General features: G+C 36.1%; 1 protein-coding gene, 1 long non-coding RNA gene and 1 other non-coding gene across 5 annotated transcripts in view; 1 reads left to right on the plus strand and 2 right to left on the minus strand.

Moving 5' to 3' along the window:
• raskol (Ras GTPase-activating protein raskol) overlaps positions 1 to 19,358 on the plus strand; it is a 232,647-nt gene that overhangs the window by 21,268 nt on the left and 192,021 nt on the right. The gene's annotated exons all lie outside the window — the stretch shown is intronic.
• On the minus strand, positions 9,950 to 16,275 carry LOC124215556 (uncharacterized). Of its 2 annotated transcripts, none has more exons than XR_006882394.2 (2): positions 16,142 to 16,275; positions 9,950 to 10,249 (listed from the first exon to the last, which is right to left on the minus strand). It is a non-coding gene; the product is annotated as an uncharacterized lncRNA (long non-coding RNA). The 2 variants fall into 2 exon arrangements; XR_006882395.2 differs by lacking the exon at positions 16,142 to 16,275 and adding an exon at positions 10,999 to 11,130.
• LOC124215768 (U12 minor spliceosomal RNA) lies at positions 9,955 to 10,101 on the minus strand. Its single transcript, XR_006882445.1, has one exon. It is a non-coding gene; the product is annotated as a U12 minor spliceosomal RNA (small nuclear RNA).

Below are 19,358 nucleotides of genomic sequence, written 5' to 3' on the forward strand. Positions count from 1 at the left end.
TTGTGCCAATAATCTCCGAACATGTAAAAGTTATGAACCCGAACGTATTAGAGCTTAGATATGAACAGTTTAGAGAAAAGGTTTTGCAATTGGAATGTTAAGAATGATTAAGCCTTGGTGTTTTTTATCCGATTCTAATGTTGTTGGGCGTATTTTGTTCAACTGTTATTCGGTAATATCTTGAGAACGAATAAATGAATTCGAATGATTTTTGTCTCAATTGACGGGGCGTTTTTTTTTTTTTGTTAACTCAGACCAGAAAATAAGAAAACACTTCTTTTTTATTAAGAACAAATTTTTATTTTTTTTTTAATTAAAATTGTCAATCTGCGAACTATTTCGATTTTGAAATTCATGATGACGGTTCATTCGACACGGTACATATTTTGAGAAATGAAATAAATTATTTTCCGTTTTGCACAAATCGAAGAAAAAAAGTTGTTTATGCACGGCTAAATTATACAACATTTATGGATTAAAATTATTCGAATAACCAGTCAAGAATAAAAAGGGGAAAAAATTAGTTTCCACGGTCCGAAATCATTGTTGGTGAGTACCGATTTTTTTTCTGTTGGACTTTCGTCAAACGAAAAGGACCATAAACGGCGCATAGCCTTCGAACTATGAAATTCACAAATAAGTCGTGATTCAAAGAAAAAGAGTAATAAACAATTTTATTTACGGTTGAAAATGGTTCTAGTTTTGTAAAGTTTTCGCACCGATTTCTTCTACTGCCTTCATGGCTAAATCTGTAATAACCGAACAGAATTCTTCAGAATCTTAACTCTTTAAAAATTGAAACCATACGGATTTTTTTGACCAATCTGAATTTCGATTCGTTCCTCAAGTTTGGTGTCGAAACGTATTATAGCAGTACGCGGAAAAAGGAGTTAATGCGAAACAACCGAATGATTGTTGTAACTGAAACTCCAAACTTCTTAGATTGACATCAAATTTCAACATAACATCAACAAAATTGCATAAATTTTGCATAAAAATTGTGTGAAACGTGTATTTTTCTGCCCACAAATTTGAATTGATTTCAGTTACACCAAGTTCCCGCTTATTGGTTAGAATTATAAGTCATTGGCAGTTTCCAAAAACGCTTTACGCCTTATTTTTTCTTTTTTTTTTTTATCAAAATTTGAAATAATTTCACAGCCATTTTGGTGCTACAGATGAACAAATGTGTTCGCTATCCAACTTGCAGTCTGATGATTAATCATACCAAGTTAATTAATCGATCTATTTTGCAATTAAAAGTATGAGCACAAATTTTCAATTACAAAAGGTTCAACGATGAGTGGAAAATCCTGGTTTCAGAATCGATTTCGATATTGTATCTGGTTAAATTTTTATCGTTATCGTCATTATCATTATTATTATTAAATATACTAACGTGTCGATGAAATTTAATCGACGGTTGGAATTTGGTGTCAACGAAAAAAGCTTCGAGTTTCACCGGCATGTTTTCCAAAATCGAACCGTCGCGCGTAACATACTTTTTAAATCAATTTTCGCGCAATTTCTACTCACCGTTGCCCGGGGACAGCTCGCTAATTGAAACACTTTGCGTGATAGCAGGTGGTCACGATTGAATCGTTCGTTCATTCTGCTCGATAGTTTGACACGAATCGCAGCCCGTTTGGGGCGCGTTTATTATCTCTCGCGGCCCAGATAGGGGTTTCGACTTCCGTCGGTGGGGAGAGGGAGGCATCGATCAAAGCTATCGCAAACCGTCCGCCACGCATCCGTGAAACGGATGCGGCTGCTTCATGCATTGTCATAAGCTGGTAAATTGTCTTTGGCTGAGGTAATTACATAAATATCACCTTACTTACAATTAGAAGTATGCGCCATCTCGTGTTACTTTTTTTTAAAATCCGGACAAGCAAAACCCATAAACGTTAATGGGATAGACGTGTGAAAGACGTGTGATTGACGTTATTTTCAATTGTGAGTAAATTATTTCACAGAATGTCAGTGAAAAAAATTCACGAATGACTTTCAAGAAGTGCAATTAGATATTTTTTAGAAGAAAAAGTATTTCTAAGGGTACAAAATTATGTACAAGTTTTCATGTCTCGAACGTATACGAAGTAATTTATGTTAGTGATTCCCTGCGTATTTTTTCTAAATAACAGTCCAAAATGGTTCAATTGATGATATTAATTATTATGATGTTATTATTGAGTTAAAGTTTGGAACTTCAGTTTATAAATGGCCTAAAAATTTTGATGGTCATCATTAAATTTTTAGGTTATTTACGAGCCAAAGTTTTTAACTTACCTCAAAAACAGCATCATAATGATTAGTATTATTATTTTAGCTACTTGTTTGCGTAGCAGGCTCCTTTCACCGCGGTAATGCAGAGCTTAGTACCAAAGTATCTCCGCACACCGCTAGATGCCGCAATTTTCTACCGAAGTACCTCTACGCACCGCTAGGTGACGCAGCGTGCATCTTCTAACCAAGTTGAATAGTAGAAACCTGCACAGACGATACTCGCTGCGTTATGACAATTTGTAAATATTTCACAACAGTGCTCGTAAGCATCGCAATTTATGCAATCAATTGCATAAAATCACGATTTGATTGGTTCGGAAATTATTTACGTACATAAATATGCGAATTCGATGAATGTTAAGGTGACGAGAAACCAAACTTTAGTAGTAAAATATCAACTGTATTGTAAAGGAAATTGTGTTGAAAACTATTATTAGATTCTGAAAAATTATTCCACTCTAATTATCTCTACCAGGCGATTGAAATGATAAAACAACACAGAGATTGAAAAGTAGTATGGATCACCCATGCATTGTTTACTGGTGAAAAAATCAGCACTGTCACCAGTTATATTGTTTATATTGTATCGAAACAGTTCTTTTCTTGAAATTTATAAGTTTGTGCCGAGATTCATATCGCTGACTTTGCTTGTTCGAAGCTTGATGTTCCTTGTGTCCCGAAAGATCAATTACAATTTGCAAGATATACTTTGTTAGTTCAACTTTATCCATGTGACTATGTCTAAACACTGAGCACTCAGTACTACATATATCACTTTGTATACTTTAAGTTTTGATTGATCGAGCTTATTTGCAGAGTTTCAAGCTGTCCAAGTTTCTGTAATTATTCAAATACTTATGGTGGAATCTCGATATCAGCACCGAACTCAGATTTTTATTAAAGTTTATCTATCGGAACTCCAGGTAAATCTCATTTCTCATCCAGGCATTATAAAATAAAAAATGCAGTTAACAAATGTCCCATAGCGCAAAACTTGATCGTTGATAGCTATGCAACATTAAGAGTAAATATGTTGGAATCATCTTTAATCTTGTGGTCTTTTACTTCGAAGTGGGTAACATTTAATTATGTATATGAAAATCAACACAGATGAAACTTTGCTGTTAAATTGGTATCATTACAATTTTGCCGAAAGACTAAACTTCAACTTCTGAATGTGTAAAAGTTTCAAATTTTCCTAAAGGGATATTATAAAACTACTTTTGATGCACCTTAAAGTTTTACGAAGAAATCTGTGGACAGATACTACGATGATGGCCGAAGGGGCCACATGCTTTGAAATCATCAACGATTCACAAGTGATTTCCGTTATTAAAAAAAGTTTGTATTCCACTATTCTGAAAGTGGTTCCTAAAGTTTCAAAGATGTTCGGCGTATTACTGATTTCCAAGTGATTTTCAATATGAAAGTATCACTCGAATACCATGGATTTCCAGTAATTTTCTACTAATTCCTTAAGAGAATTGCCCGTCAATGCTCGTGTTTGATTCTGCGTTCGGTTGTTCATGTTTGAGAAACTAGCTGTTCATGCGCACGTCGTACCAATTTGGCCTAAAATATGAAAAGAATGGGTGAATGTTCAGGTAAGACAGAAGAATAGATTACATAAAACAGGACACTATACTATTCATACATGTTTTCACTCAAAGTTATTACTCGAAGAAGATATCGAACCATGAATAGTGCTTAAGTAATTATCTATCGAGCTTGCATTGCGTAGCACAAAAATATCCATTCCCTGTGATGATAAATAAATGAACAGAAACCGAACAAAAAACAGACCTGGAACTAGCTCGCACAGAATACAATACAATCAAAACTTTTGGGGTTAACAAAGGCCAAAAAGGAAACACCAAAGCCAGCAAATGCTTGTACCACAACTCATTTGTTGTATTGTATAAATTTCGTACAGGCGAGCGACTTGCTGTATCATGGAAATCATAGAGAATAGTTATACCACGGGTCAAAATAGTGAGATCCTCTAAGATGCACATACGTATTCATCACTGATTACATATCTATATACACCTAAAACCGTATTTCACATGTCTAGTCTTGAGAATTGAAAGTTGTTGAAGACGAATTGACGATTTGAGCAATGTTGGAATCTTACATGTGGTATATTTCAGCTCTCCGTGCATCGATCACATTGATGTAGGGCTAAACAAAAGCTCTAAAAATCTACAAACGTATGAAACTTGTGAGGAGTCGAATTTTTTTACAATGAACTTGGCGCGATCGTAGATTGCCGATCTTGATAAATCAATAATGTGAATCCACAATAAATATTTGGATTGACACCAGGTCAAGTTGACGAGTGAGCAAAGATGCAAGTTCTCACCCAGGGCGGTGGTTCCCGTTTGTAAGAAATTAGTGTAATAAAATATATCTGAAATGGAATAAAATCTATTGATCTTAGATCCCAGTCCACAACGAACCGAGTGATAGGTGCGCAAAGCTGCAAAATCTCGTTCTGAACCAAGACGTTCTAGAAGAATCAATTTTCCATTAGGTTTCTACAAATGAATTATATCAATTAATCCATAAAGTGAATCCATTATAGGGATTCTTGCCAAATATTAATTGACTTGACAAGAAGCAATGCATTTGCGAGGAATCATTCAAACGAAAACTTTCAAAAATTGAATAAAATCTACAGATTACAGATCTTTGTTGACAATTAGCCGAGTGACAAGCAAGCAAAGCTACAATCATTGCCCTGAAACAGGCCGGAAGTTCACATTCGTGAGAAATTATTCTGGTTACACGTTCACAATAGTATCAAGATCTATAAATCAATAATACGAACCCACCATAAGAACGACTTTATTTACAAGTGGTTGATATGTCAAACAATTACAGCTTAGCCTAAAGTTCAGCAATCATTGTTTCAATAGAAATAACGAAAGTTGCATACGAAAAAAAAAACGGTTACGAAATAACACAAGATTCTGTCAATTTGAAATGAAAATCCGCCACTTATCCAAAGCGTTGATTCCAACCTGTCCTTCGTTGCATGTTCCGGTACATTTAACTATTATTGTTTAAGGTTAGGTTGAAGTGAGCTACAATCACGGTCATAAATCTAACTAAGGGGTCATCCATAAATTACGTCACACGAATTTTAGAACTTTTAAACCCCTCCCCCTGTCCTTGTCACAGGTTGTCACATTTTCAGAACCCCCTCCCCCCTGATGTGAAGTCACAAATTTTTCAAACTCATACATGTATTTAAAAATAATCAAGAGAAAACAGTCGTTTTCATTTTTTTCTTATTTTTATTAAATAATCTTTAATGAAATCAACATAGAGTCAAATATTTATGATAACAGAAAGAAAAAACGACTAGTTAGGAAACAAAAAGCGACTAATTACGTTAATTAAAGATAAAAAAAAAACTTAATCGTCTTGTGTCCATGGACTCTGGACCCACTCCTTTATATTAGCTATTACCGGTAAATCAGCCACTTCATTTTCATTTATTATCAATAAAAATATCGATCAAGTTCGAAAATTTAAAAAATTTTTTATTCACATATAAATTTTTCGTCGAAAGCGCGGGAAATATTGTATCGCGTGGCGCATTAGTGTTTCCTGTAACTAAATAGTTATAAGATCATTAAGACCAAAGTAACGAATGAATGAGTAGACATAGCAAGCTTGCCTTAATTTCGATCCCAATGACGAATTCGTCGATCCTGCGTATATTTATGTTTTAGGTTGTGTGTCACTGCGGTGAGGTTATGCCGTCAGCGATGAGCGAGTAATTCTTCGTATTATTTTTTTTTCTCATTCTCATAGAATTAATAAGAGCAACGCGAGACAAACAACTTCTTGTTATTTAAATCATGATTTGTATATGGTGCGGATCTTTTCCAAGTTCCGAAAAAAATACAGGCAATTTACTGTACGAACTACAGAAACGACGCAGGAACAATCATCGTCGGAGAGTCGCGGATTCAGTTCACATAGTTGTCGCGTAGTTTGCTCGTGGCAGCACGAGCAATACCAGATAGTACCAAAAGATATCACCAGCGCCGCCACGCCGTATCACAAAATGTCGCCAAAATAAGATGTCGGTGTTCTTCGTAATCGAAAACCAGATCAGCTGCCATTTTATCATTTTACTATCAAACCTTATGGGACTGGGCTCAAAATGTATGTTTCTTCAGCACCGAGTGGAATCATACCGGATAGTTCCATTCGTTTAGTGCAACGGTGAAAATTTTCCTAATTTCTATGAGTGATAACCGATCTGTAAAAATTTTGTCAAAATTAAAAAAAATTTGGCTCGCCGCGTTCTGGAGATGTACAACGCGACGTTGATATCACCTTAACGCCCCCATTTTTTTTACCCAATTCTGAACAAAAACACTCCAACATATTTTCATTTCACGAAGGAACGAAAGAAATGGCACGGATTGTACGAAATCGCAGTAGTGAATTCGTAGAATTCGTGCCATTTTCCTCTACAACATACCTGAGTCCCATCAAAATCCATTTGTACCATGTTTGAGGGTCCCCTTGTGAGATTCGATGTTGTTCTGATCGAGCAGCCGATATGATCTACTTCAGTTTAGTAATGATAAATGCTATTCCCATACACAGAGTAAAATAGGCGAGTAAATGCATTTGAAAAAAGTGTTCCGTCAGTCGTCGCCGCAGCTGGAAAGCCACGTAATGTAGAAACCCAGGAATGGGGTGGCCCTATTTCAACCTAATGGGACAAGGACTGTGTGCGTCGGACGATTATCGGGCATAATCGTCGCTCGGCTCTCGCCCTGCGATAAATGGACGGTAGATAATACGCACCGCATGCATTGCGTGCAGCGCTGCTTTCGAGGGTTTGCCCTGATTCCAAAATCACGTACCATAGGAACCCTACCTAATATGCACCGCGTATGCACACGCCCGTATATAAATCGTACATATGTACTTAATTCTCAGTTATACATTACACACGCGATGATGTATAGGGGCACCTCTATACAGATCCCGTTGCCCTTATGCAGTCAGCGTTACGGAACGGCGCTGCATTAAGAGCAGGACTCGCACAAAACACTCCAGTGCCAGTTGAAAAATATTCTTGCAAACGTGGTTGAATTTTTTAGTTACACATGCCTTCCATTTGAACTTTCACTAAGTTTGCCGTTCCAAAAAAAATTTCCATCGACGCAAAATCAATCAAACTATTAACAATACTGTCAAGTATTTTCCTATCTGTAGTTTGGATTTATCAGACTCAATACATTTCCGTTCATGTTAGTTTGAATAAGGTGAAAAATTATTGAAAAGTTGAGAATATTGAACTCCTCTGAAGACCTGATTAAGATTGTCAAAACAGACAATGTGTTTGAGATGGCGGACGAACGAAAAAAAAAGGGGGGGGGGGGGGGTGAGAGTAGAAAAAAGTGAATACAGAAGTTCACCTAAAATAGATTCGTACATGTTGTGTCCGTCTCGTTGTGAAGGGTTATAAATCTACTTCCGTTCTCTTTGACGCATGTACCTATATATCTATACATATACTCTAGTAACGATTAGTTGTACAATTTTTTCAACTTCCGTATATATATTGCAAAGAGTGAATTTTCAAAAGAAATGGATTCAAAAGAATCTGGGAAGTTCATTTTTCTACGCCATATGCATGACCATAAAGTTCTTTCTTTAAACAAAAATATTCATTATACGAACGACTGTATTTTTCGTGCCAAGCTAAAAAAAAGTAGCATAATTATACTGTAAAAAAATCATTTGCAAGACACGAGTATCAGTCACATTAATTTTATAGTCTGCATGAATTGTTAACGTAAAGTAAAGTAAATAATTGTACGAATCAAGGCCGAGATAATCCGGGTCAGAGGTTCGTCGAGTTGGCAGGGAATGCCCAGTACATAAGTACATACGTATATATATAACGTATATCAGTCCTTCCCGAAGTGCCGTTCGTTTTTTATCCTTATTTCCCGTGGCGTTGCATGCTCGACGCAAAGTAGTGCAACGCCTCGGTGAATTCGTGAAAAAAAAAACCATTGTAAAAAAGAAAATAAGAAAGGAAGGGAAGGAAGAAAAAAGGAAGAAAAACCCGGTAGTGAATATACGTGTGTAAATTCATATCCGTATACGTGAGCAGAGAGCTGCGGTTCGTGCATAACGCGCACGCCATTGCTCACAAATTAAAACCGGAAAGCGAGAAAGCCAAAAAAGGGAAGAGAAAAACAATGCGAAGGTGAAGGAGACGAGCATAATGTGCGTGTCGAAAGATATAAAATATCAACGGTTTCTCTTTGTTTTGGTTTTAATTATCTATATTCTCAAAACAATTGGTCAATTTTAAATCGAATTTTCCGACCTCTTTCCGTACAATGAATTTGCTAACTCGTAAAATAATTTTTTCAAAGAATGTAAAAAGGATAGTGAAAAAGAATCATCTTAGAACAATAAAAATAGTAATATAACCGAATGGAATATTCAGAATTCTTGTTAAATAAAAATAAAATAAAAAAAAAAATAAAAAAAAAGAAAATAGAATTTTTTATTTGCAGTAGATATAATGAAAAACATTACCAACTTTTCCCGAACAAGTTCGATCCTGTATTGACGATTATTGAACCAAATCATTGGCTGTGAATTTCAATTAAAAATTTTTTGCTTATGTTATTATGTATTAAATGATGTTATATATTCTTTGGAATAAAAACTGATGAAACATTAAATATGGTAAATTTAGAGGAGTAATGTCCGTTATAGAGTAATCTGAATTTGAGAAAAAACGACGTCCATTTACTTGCATGAGTAATAAATTTAGAACAGGAAAAAACAAAATACTCAGCAAGATCCGTCAAATTTGAAAAAAAAAAATCCGACTATGGATCAAATATTCGGGAGAGATTACAGTTCTGTATTACTATATCTTACTTCTATTTTATGCAATGATGCAAGAAAACAAGTTATTCGTTTGATTTGCATGTATCATAGCATATTTTTAAGGAAATAATGAAGTATTATGTGGCCATTATTTGAAATATATTTTTAAACCACAATTTTGACAGACTCGTAAGTAATAGATGTAACATTATATCAAACGACCTACGTTAAAGTTTTATTTTCAAAAACCCAGACGTGTTTTTGACACCATTTTCTATGTTCACAACAGCTGCAGCTAAATATAAGAATCTATTTTAAACGATCATAATTCTCTCTGGTACAGTAATATATTCAAAATTCATCGTTATAATTCTCACAGATTAAAAAAGTATCATCTGTCAAGATTGTCAAAATGTGGGTGCTTTTGTTTATTTTTCAAATTAGCAACAAATTCTGTTCAATCAAGGTCATTTCTCGTTTTCATAGATATATAGCAGTCTAATCGGAATACTTTTGGTCAAGACTGTATCTCCGCTACCACCCTCTTACCTAAGTTGCGTACATCCGTGTTCCTCATGTTTTCCTGTTCCGCGACGGTTTATAACTCGATGAACATGAGACTTTACTAGAGAGGTTGTTGGCTTACGCGTTCACCCGAGATAGACAATCATGGCTTGGGCCGTGACGTCACGGCTCGGTCAGATATGAATTTAGCGTCATTGGGTGAAACCTCGCTGTGGACGCGGTTTCGGTGGATTATGAAGTTGCTGAACCGTTTGCCGGGCAGATCGCTTCACCTAGCCGCTCGGAAAAGTAGTCCAAGCAGCCTGGGACGACCTGAGCCCCTTCAAAAATATGGTCGCTGATTATAGCATGGCTAAGCGTTACCAAAGCTCTATATTTTCCTTACTCATTAGTTTAAGGCACGATATGTGCCAGTACTTTGCCCAGTTATGTTTCAGTGCTGGCCGTCTTTAAACGTGAGAACAAATCGTAGGCTTCGCCTTCTGTCGGTGATCACTGCGGCTACGATGACTCGAGGTATTTACTCACGCGGTAATGCAGACCGCTACACCTGCAAAATTTCGTCTTTACGGAAATTTTAGCAACTGAGAATTTATTCATTCTAAAATGACGAATTACTTCGATGAACAGTTCATTTGTTTTTAATATTCACATAATCAGACTTTATCCATGAAAATTTGACAAATTATGCGATTTTGGCATTGATGAAAGTAACTAAATTATATTATACCCGAGATTTCTTAATCAATTTGCGGTCATTGATTTGTTTACACGTTATAGAGATTAATTTCGTTTTTTCTAAAGTTCAATTTATTCGGTAACTTGTTTAACGTTTGAAACTTTTATCGTTTTGAAATGCATTCTGACATGGCGAGCGAACTTTTCCACAGGATTGAAATTAGTAACAAACACTTTAACGAAACATTCGAAAAAACGATCGCTGTTTTCTAACTTTTGATTAACTTTGAAGGAGTCGAATTTGAAGAATATGAGTTTATTATAGATGTTGCTTTATTACGGTTTACTTAATTTCATGCAATGCAGAGTTTGTAAAATAAACTTCGGTTAAGAATTCATTGTTACATGAACATGACAAAATTCAATTCCGTGCTTCTTACATTTTCTCAGTGTGTTGTAACCTGAATGCAAAATGGTTAGGCTAAGGTCCGATGGACGACTTGGACTCGTATTTGTATGAGACGTCCTCTCTAAATAATCGACCTTTTATGACGAGATTTCATTTAAAGGGGATAAACTCTTCACAGTTTTTTCAATTTCAAAAATGTCTCTTTCCTTCACCTGGATCTTGAGAATTGGAATGCGATGCATATCGTATCGTTTCCCCGTAAATTCACGACATATTTGGTGCGTTCTCCACAAATTCAGCCACTTTTTTTTCATCTTTGCGGATATGCTCCATAATTGGTTATACAGGGTGTCCCTAAATTGAGGGACACGGACCAGCCAGCGTGATACCTGACTGAAATGCAACCGAGAATTTCTTTACCGGAAGCTCGTCCGACGCATAGTTTTTGAATTATAAGCGATAGTGTTAGGCCAATCAGAGTGCACCATTTCATCTGGATTTGCCGCCCCGGAAATTGCTGTTTTGTTCGCTGGGTGAATTATTATTATTCGGTTACAAATTAAATATCGGCACCTCCCCTCTCTCGCTGTTGTACCCCTTCTCGAGCGCTGACCTCGGTATTGTTGCCGCGGCACACGCTGCCGGCCGCACACTCGTGTGTGTGAAACATAAGCGAATGCCCAGCTACACAATACTACGAAACACATCTACGAGTGAAAATAAAAATAAATCTCGAAATAAATCAGCGGATTCAAGATTTAATGTTATAAAACACTTCCAATCATCGATGTATGCATAAAACTAGAGATTTTAGATGATTGATATGCCGTTAGGGTTCATAATTAGTCATTCAATCAATCTGAATTATGCTTTCCGAACATTTTTTGTGTCTTTGCAACATAACTTTTCGACTAGTTTGAAATTCATCATTGACATCCGATTTTTCAATAATGCGAGGGAACAACAACTCGCTGAATTGACGTGTCAATAGGTTTGTAAATCAATTACGATTCACCTGAGTTAACACAAAATAACTGGATAAATGAGACTTCACTGAATCACTAAAAATGATAACTGAAATCTGGAGAATTATTTGAGATATAACTGAATTAGGAAGAGTTGTAATAAGTCAAGTTACTTTGAATACCTTCAGATTCGTCCCGAAATTTTATGTTTAGAGAGAAAAATAATCAAATTCAAATAAAAAAGTAATTTCAAATCAAGAAGAAGAAAATTCCCAAATACCTGAATTCAAATGAAGCAATTTCAATTTAATAAATCTATCTGAATTTGAGGAAAAATAATTATTATTATTTGGAATAGAAAGATGAAGTCGAATTACATGAATAAATTCAATCAATTCAACTCAAAAAAATATGGTGTCATTCAAATTCCCAGTTATTTCCTCGTCGATTCAATGTGGGTCTGGAACCGCTTGTCTACTCATACGAACGATGCAATACAGTATCGGTGTATGTGATTTAAGTATCAATTACTCAAAATTTGTCAAACTTAAAAATATTTTGAATAAGACTATGAATTATCGAAATATCTCTTCTGATATTAAGACTACACGCAGAAATTTACCAAATTGATTAATTTTTACCAATTTAATCGAGCCGTGTCCGATTACTTTGTTGAAATCGATTAATCGATACATCGATTAGTCTCAGATAAGTGTCCATCACTAGCATTGATCTCAACAATTTCAACGTTACTTGCCACTCCAGACCCACATTGAATCGACGAGGAAATAACTGGGAATTTGAATGACACCATATTTTTTTGAGTTGAATTGATTGAATTTATTCATGTAATTCGACTTCATTTTTCTATTCCAAATAATAATAATTATTTTTTCCTCAAATTCAGATAGATTTATTAAATTGAAATTGCTTCATTTGAATTCAGGTATTTGGGAATTTTCTTCTTCTTGATTTGAAATTACTTTTTTATTTGAATTTGATTATTTTTCTCTCTAAACATAAAATTTCGGGACGAATCTGAAGGTATTCAAAGTAACTTGACTTATTACAACTCTTCCTAATTCAGTTATATCTCAAATAATTCTCCAGATTTCAGTTATCATTTTTAGTGATTCAGTGAATTTTCATTTATTCAGTTATTTTGTGTTAACTCAGGTGAATCGTAATTGATTTACAAACCTATTGACACGTCAATTCAGCGAGTTGTTGTTCCCTCGCATTATTGAAAAATCGGATGTCAATGATGAATTTCAAACTAGTCGAAAAGTTATGTTGCAAAGACACAAAAAATGTTCGGAAAGCATAATTCAGATTGATTGAATGACTAATTATGAACCCTAACGGCATATCAATCATCTAAAATCTCTAGTTTTATGCATACATCGATGATTGGAAGTGTTTTATAACATTAAATCTTGAATCCGCTGATTTATTTCGAGATTTATTTTTATTTTCACTCGTAGATGTGTTTCGTAGTATTGTGTAGCTGGGCATTCGCTTATGTTTCACACACACGAGTGTGCGGCCGGCAGCGTGTGCCGCGGCAACAATACCGAGGTCAGCGCTCGAGAAGGGGTACAACAGCGAGAGAGGGGAGGTGCCGATATTTAATTTGTAACCGAATAATAATAATTCACCCAGCGAACAAAACAGCAATTTCCGGGGCGGCAAATCCAGATGAAATGGTGCACTCTGATTGGCCTAACACTATCGCTTATAATTCAAAAACTATGCGTCGGACGAGCTTCCGGTAAAGAAATTCTCGGTTGCATTTCAGTCAGGTATCACGCTGGCTGGTCCGTGTCCCTCAATTTAGGGACACCCTGTATAGTAGTACTTCTTAAAGGTACTCTCTGTGAACTTTTTCAAATTTTTCTGTACATTCATCTCGGAAATGTTTTTTTCTTCAAACCCGTATATCATGAAAGTTTAAAGGATGTTAAAAAAATTTTAACACAAAAAAATTATGTTTGTCCAGAAACAATTTAATGCAACATATATGTTATATTGGCATGCAGCATTCGCGTCGTACAATTTTGTACATTTGCAACTCAGTGCTTTCTTGGAACCATTGCTGGATTCATTTTGTGCCTTTCGAAATTCCAGGCTGTGTTCAAGCCATTAACCGAATATGCTGCAGATCGCAATCATGTTCAGTATATGCATACTTGGCACAGCAGTTTTTTGAAGATCAAGGTACCTCATCTAGGAAACTAAAAACAAATCTTTATTACGCTTCCGAGGAAGCACGACTGTTATGCGCTATGGTGTAATATTACGTAGCGCATAACATTTTTTAGTCAAAACATATAATGTATGCAGATAAACTGTCATCTAAGCTTTTTTAGTTCTATTGCGTTACTTTGATTCATATCATAATTGGGATGATTAAAAAAATTGCTTGTAGTTGAAATTCGGTAGTTCGATTCTTCTCCATCGCAGCACTCGACTTTGAGTACGCCTCTGGTGTGTTGAATCGTACAAAACAGACCCAGCACTTTGGCAATGAATACGCTTTCCTCCTTTGAACTTTCCAACGATAACATTACATCTTTCGGAAGTGTTACTAGTGACATTGTACAGTAAACTCTCGGCATGTAAACTAAGTTGTGTAATCGCTTTAAAGATCCTGTCATACGATCCTAGCTCAATTACAACCGGCACAATTTTTTCTGTCTACTTTCGGAATACCACTCCATAAATGTTGATTTGATTATTTATGTTTATAAAATTAAATTTTCTGATCAGATTTATAAACTATAACCGCAGTAATCGTAACCAGGTTTTCTTCTACTAGGTAACGTATTTCACGATTCAAACTTTGTTTTCGCAATATTAGAGCTAAAATATGTACCCCGAACATTTGACGGCAAGTCTGAAAATAACATTCTATCTAAAGTCGAAAGCAGAATAACGAATAATGTACTTCAGAATAATTTGTCAATGGATCTCATTATCGCTTTTCAATTATACGTCGGTAGAGACATTTTCGTCAGAGGTGAATAATGATCATGATAAGTTTTAGGTTATACACGCAAATTACGTGTCGTTATCCTCACGAGTTATTCAAAATTGATATGCATTTCACATGTATGGCCAATACGACGATCTGGCAAATCATAATAAATATAAATAGTTTCACAAATTCGTGCTCGGCCGTGGCATGGCTTTGCCGATTCAGCGCCGAGCCGAAAAGTTAATGGTGGCGCCATCTTATGTGATTGAATTTTCGCGTCGTAAAATATTAGTAAATAAAGCTTAACCAACAACGGAGTTGCAACTAAACTATTCGGGCTGCTGTTTTCTTGTGGGTGAAATAAATTTTAGTGATATCTAAGTGCCGCGAATCGTTAAACAACCAAAATGCTGTCGCAGTCGTGTCAGCGGTAGCCATATTGACGTTGCGAGTGTGTGAATACGTGTGTCAGGTGTCAACGGAATACTTTATAATAATTTTTTTCGTTACCTTCGATTAAACTGTAACCTCCCACCGTTATTTCACCCACAACAATTTTGAATAAAAAATCATCTCGTCACAAAACATTTGAAAAGTGTGCTGTCGTCTTTGATAATTCGTCATGCGAAATTCACTTGTACGTGTGCACGCGCGATAGCGTCGGAAAAATAAAAGACATCACGATGGTTCACTCTTAATTTCACTTGTTTCGGTAAAATATTTTTTCTACCCGACAAGAATGGAGAGTTCGACGATGTCAATTTTTTTATACGTTCCCGATCCACTGCCAAATACCCTGTAAAATTCACGGCAAAATCAAAGTTGTCGCATTAAGAGAAAAAACAAAAATATAAATTTTTTTCGCTCAAAATAACATTTTCGATGCCATCAAAAATATAACATATATTGCATCAGATACTTCATGGCAAAACATTACTTTTTTGTTGAAAAGTTTTTTTGTCTGACTTCAATCTTGCATGATGTAGTAAAAAAAAAAAAAAAAAAAACCATTTCCGAATCAAGTAATCTAAATTATCTGGCAAAATTCACAGATAGCGCCTTTAAGTAGTACTATTATATAACCAATTACGGAACAGATCCGAGATGATGAAAAAAAAGTGACTGAGTTGATATAGAACGCCTCATTTGAACTACAAGAAGAACGAGTCGGATAATGATACGACGTTATAGAATCCAGTGTATGTATGTACAATGTGCATGCGCAGTACGGTGAGTGTGGTATAACGATAAAGCGCATCGGTCTGCGCATTGTGGGTTCATTATTATGCGCCTCGGCGAGTTGTATTGTGTGTGACGGAAAGTTTGCCTCGGCAGCATGCATAGTTCTATGAGTTTGAAGTTGGTAACGTTACACCGCGATGAATGTTTTGGAGAAAAATAGTTACTTCTTACCTTCAGGGTTGTCCGAAATTTAGTTAGCCATGATAAAGAAAAAATACTGAGATTTAAAAAATCCAACTCCTAGAAATTCGTTCTCAAATTCCACGAGATGATTTTTCTTCCCGCTGTTCCGTTACGTTAAACGTTACTAACTTCACTTCGGACTTTTATACCTCTAATGTAACATCGAGGGGCGAGAGGCGCATGCGTTCAGCGGTTATGCGACGGAAGAAGTAGGCATATAAGTATACAGGACAGTATTAGGTATGGTTGCGCGTATGCATCTATGTGCATGAATTTAAATGTAATAAGCACGCGCGTCCAAGAGGTTGGTAATTGGTAATTAGTTGAAACGCACTCGGGCAGACATCGACGCGCGTTGACCCGGCTGGTTGTCGGTCTCACTCGTCTGTCGTCAACTGCTGCGCGCTAATTGCCTCCCAGTTGAATGAGATCATCAGGCCCAACCCTAACCTAACCCAACTCGATTCGATATCGTTAACTCATCGATCACACCGTGCGGTGTTTCTTACGGTCACTTCGTCAATCGAGGTTGTACCGATTGTGAGAGATATTTCACTTCGTACATAGTCATCTGAAATCCTATAACCTTTTGCGGCACAGCGTTTCATTCGTATATGAAACACCTTTTTCCAATCGGTTATTCAAGATTTATGTCCAATTTTTTAAATATCGCTGCCATTTCTTTCGCATGATTGGACTTCTAAGATGTCATTGTTGACGTTTTCAGAGAGATTACGACGATTCCGCGAATACAATGACCGCTATAAACAAAGTGCTGAAAATGCCTGTTCGTAATTGCGTGAAGGTTGCGACGACTAGAAAAGTGGAACTCGTCGGTAAAAACGAATCCGATGTAAAAATTTCAAAATTCAATATAGTAGATACAATATGGCGGACTCAAAATACAAAAATTGATCCTACTCGCTCATGTTAGACTCGCCATATTGAATTTTGAAAATTTCTCAGATCTGACCCCATTTTTGACATAAACGACTTAGAGAATCTTTCTATACCCAGTTTCAAGGAGTTTGACTGCAAGGAAAAATGTATACTTCGATGGGTTAAAAGAATTTGGTATAGTTGCAATAATGGTTCGCATATTTTTGAAATTACACGAAAATGCAGCACAGGTATACCTGTTTAGTGTAAAATTACAATTGTCAACGTTAAGATTTTTTGGTTACTACACAGAAGAAAATTTAGTATGAGTGACCATAATCGAAAAGAACAGTGACAAGCATCAAACTTTCTGGTTACCTAGGGTGCAATAGGTACGTATAGCAAGGTTATTTTGTTGCTTTATTTAAGTGAAAAATGTACTATTAACAACGACGACGCTGCATTTTATTGTTGTTGCGCTAATATTCGAATGTTACTCGTTTTATTTACTAGTTCCCATAACAAAATGAAATCTGTCTCAGCATATGGAGTTGGTGCAGTGAATTTCTACGGTTTTCATTAAAAAGTTTGATTTGAACTCAAAGAAATGAAATTCAAGATGTTGACTATAACGTGATGCTTATTTCATGTAGATGTACTTGCTTTTTTCTTGATTTCCACGCGAATTTTATGTGACCGGATGATGGAAAATTTGTGACATTGAAGTGAGTAGTTTTTCACATCGGAAGCATGCATAGCTTTGCTGAATTCGATTGCACAAACTATCGATTTCACATTCTGCTACACATAAATACAGTTGGGCTATTCTGTACGTATAAGAGTGTATATATATATATATATATACTACATATATTAGGAGATGTAGGGACGCGAAAGGGGCTGAGAAATCACTGAAGGGGCAAATTTTACATCTTTATATACCAAGTTGCATCTTTATAAACTGAAAGGACGAAAGAAAGAAATATATTCAGGGCGCATGATTTTCGAAAGCAGCGGAAAAAAGACAGGCATTTATAATGGATACGGATTATTGGTATTAACTATATACATTTCAGTATATTTTTGTCGGTGAATGTATTCTCATTATTCAGTACAAGTCCACCGAGCATCCTTTTCCCCTCAAACATCCTGTTTAAAAATCAGAATGTACATAAAAAATATTTCCACACCAGTATAATCATCCGGTCTCGGTGACTTGCAGTTCCGAGCTTTTTGCAATATGTATATATAGTATGGAAGGATTCAACTGTCGGTTTTAATATCTTTCAATGATTTCGCGACGGTGCGTCACCTCGAAACGCTGAAATTTAGGAGTGAGACGAAGTTAGTAACTTTACCGTAACGATGCATGTTCAGGCAAAATCATGACTTTGCGAAACTTAGCGAACCATTATAAACAAAATGTACAATAGGTAATTCTGAAAAGCCAACTCCTTGAAAGTCATCTTAATATTGCCCGATAACGATCCTTTCACCCGATGTATCGTTACCTCAACGTTACCAACCTCACCAAGATCTCGGATAGGCGAGGATCGGCTTCTTCCGCACTGTTTGATCCCCGTTATGCCACGATGGGAAAAGCAACACGCCGCCACCGGGTGCAGTCATGGCAACCTGCCTTTGCATCGGGCAGCTTCGAACCGACGCCGTTTCCTCGTGTTGGTTGGGGTTCCCGGCAATCAATATCCCCTCATCCCTCGGCCAAGAGCGAATACCACCCTCCCTTTTTCCCCCTTCGTTTGTCCGGCGTGTCGAGATACGTCTAACTTCGGCTTCAAAGCTACCCTCTTTGCCTGACGCGCTTACGATTTAGTCGCAGGTCAATCCGCATGCGCAATGGATCGTCGAGCGAGAAATTATTATAGGTGTTGTTGAGAAAAGACTTCGGTGAAATTTTCGTCAAATTTGAAGAATAATAATAAATATATATATAGTTTTTTTTAAATGTGGTTAGTTCAGGCATTAAAAATAAACGAATTAGATCATTTCTGTCAAACAATCCTTTCGACAATATTTATCGCAATGTTATTATTTGTGCTGAGAAAAAATTTAGACGAAATCTTTGAAGATATTCGTAACTTTTAAATCGCCTGACTCGATAAGCTCGAATTTGAATCAAATTTGAATTTCAGGTTTCCACAGATGCGAAATTTTTTTATTTCTTCGAAGTTTTCCCCTTGCTTGGATTGATGGTCGACTGGAAATCGTTACTATTTATCACTTTTACTACGAGATAGTTGGACATCGAGTATCGAAGAAGGTTTTTTGCTTCCGAGCTACCGAAGATCTCTGTTTAAAAATACAA

This window comes from Neodiprion pinetum, chromosome 3 (genome assembly GCF_021155775.2).
Source record: "Neodiprion pinetum isolate iyNeoPine1 chromosome 3, iyNeoPine1.2, whole genome shotgun sequence".
NCBI lineage: Eukaryota > Metazoa > Arthropoda > Insecta > Hymenoptera > Diprionidae > Neodiprion > Neodiprion pinetum.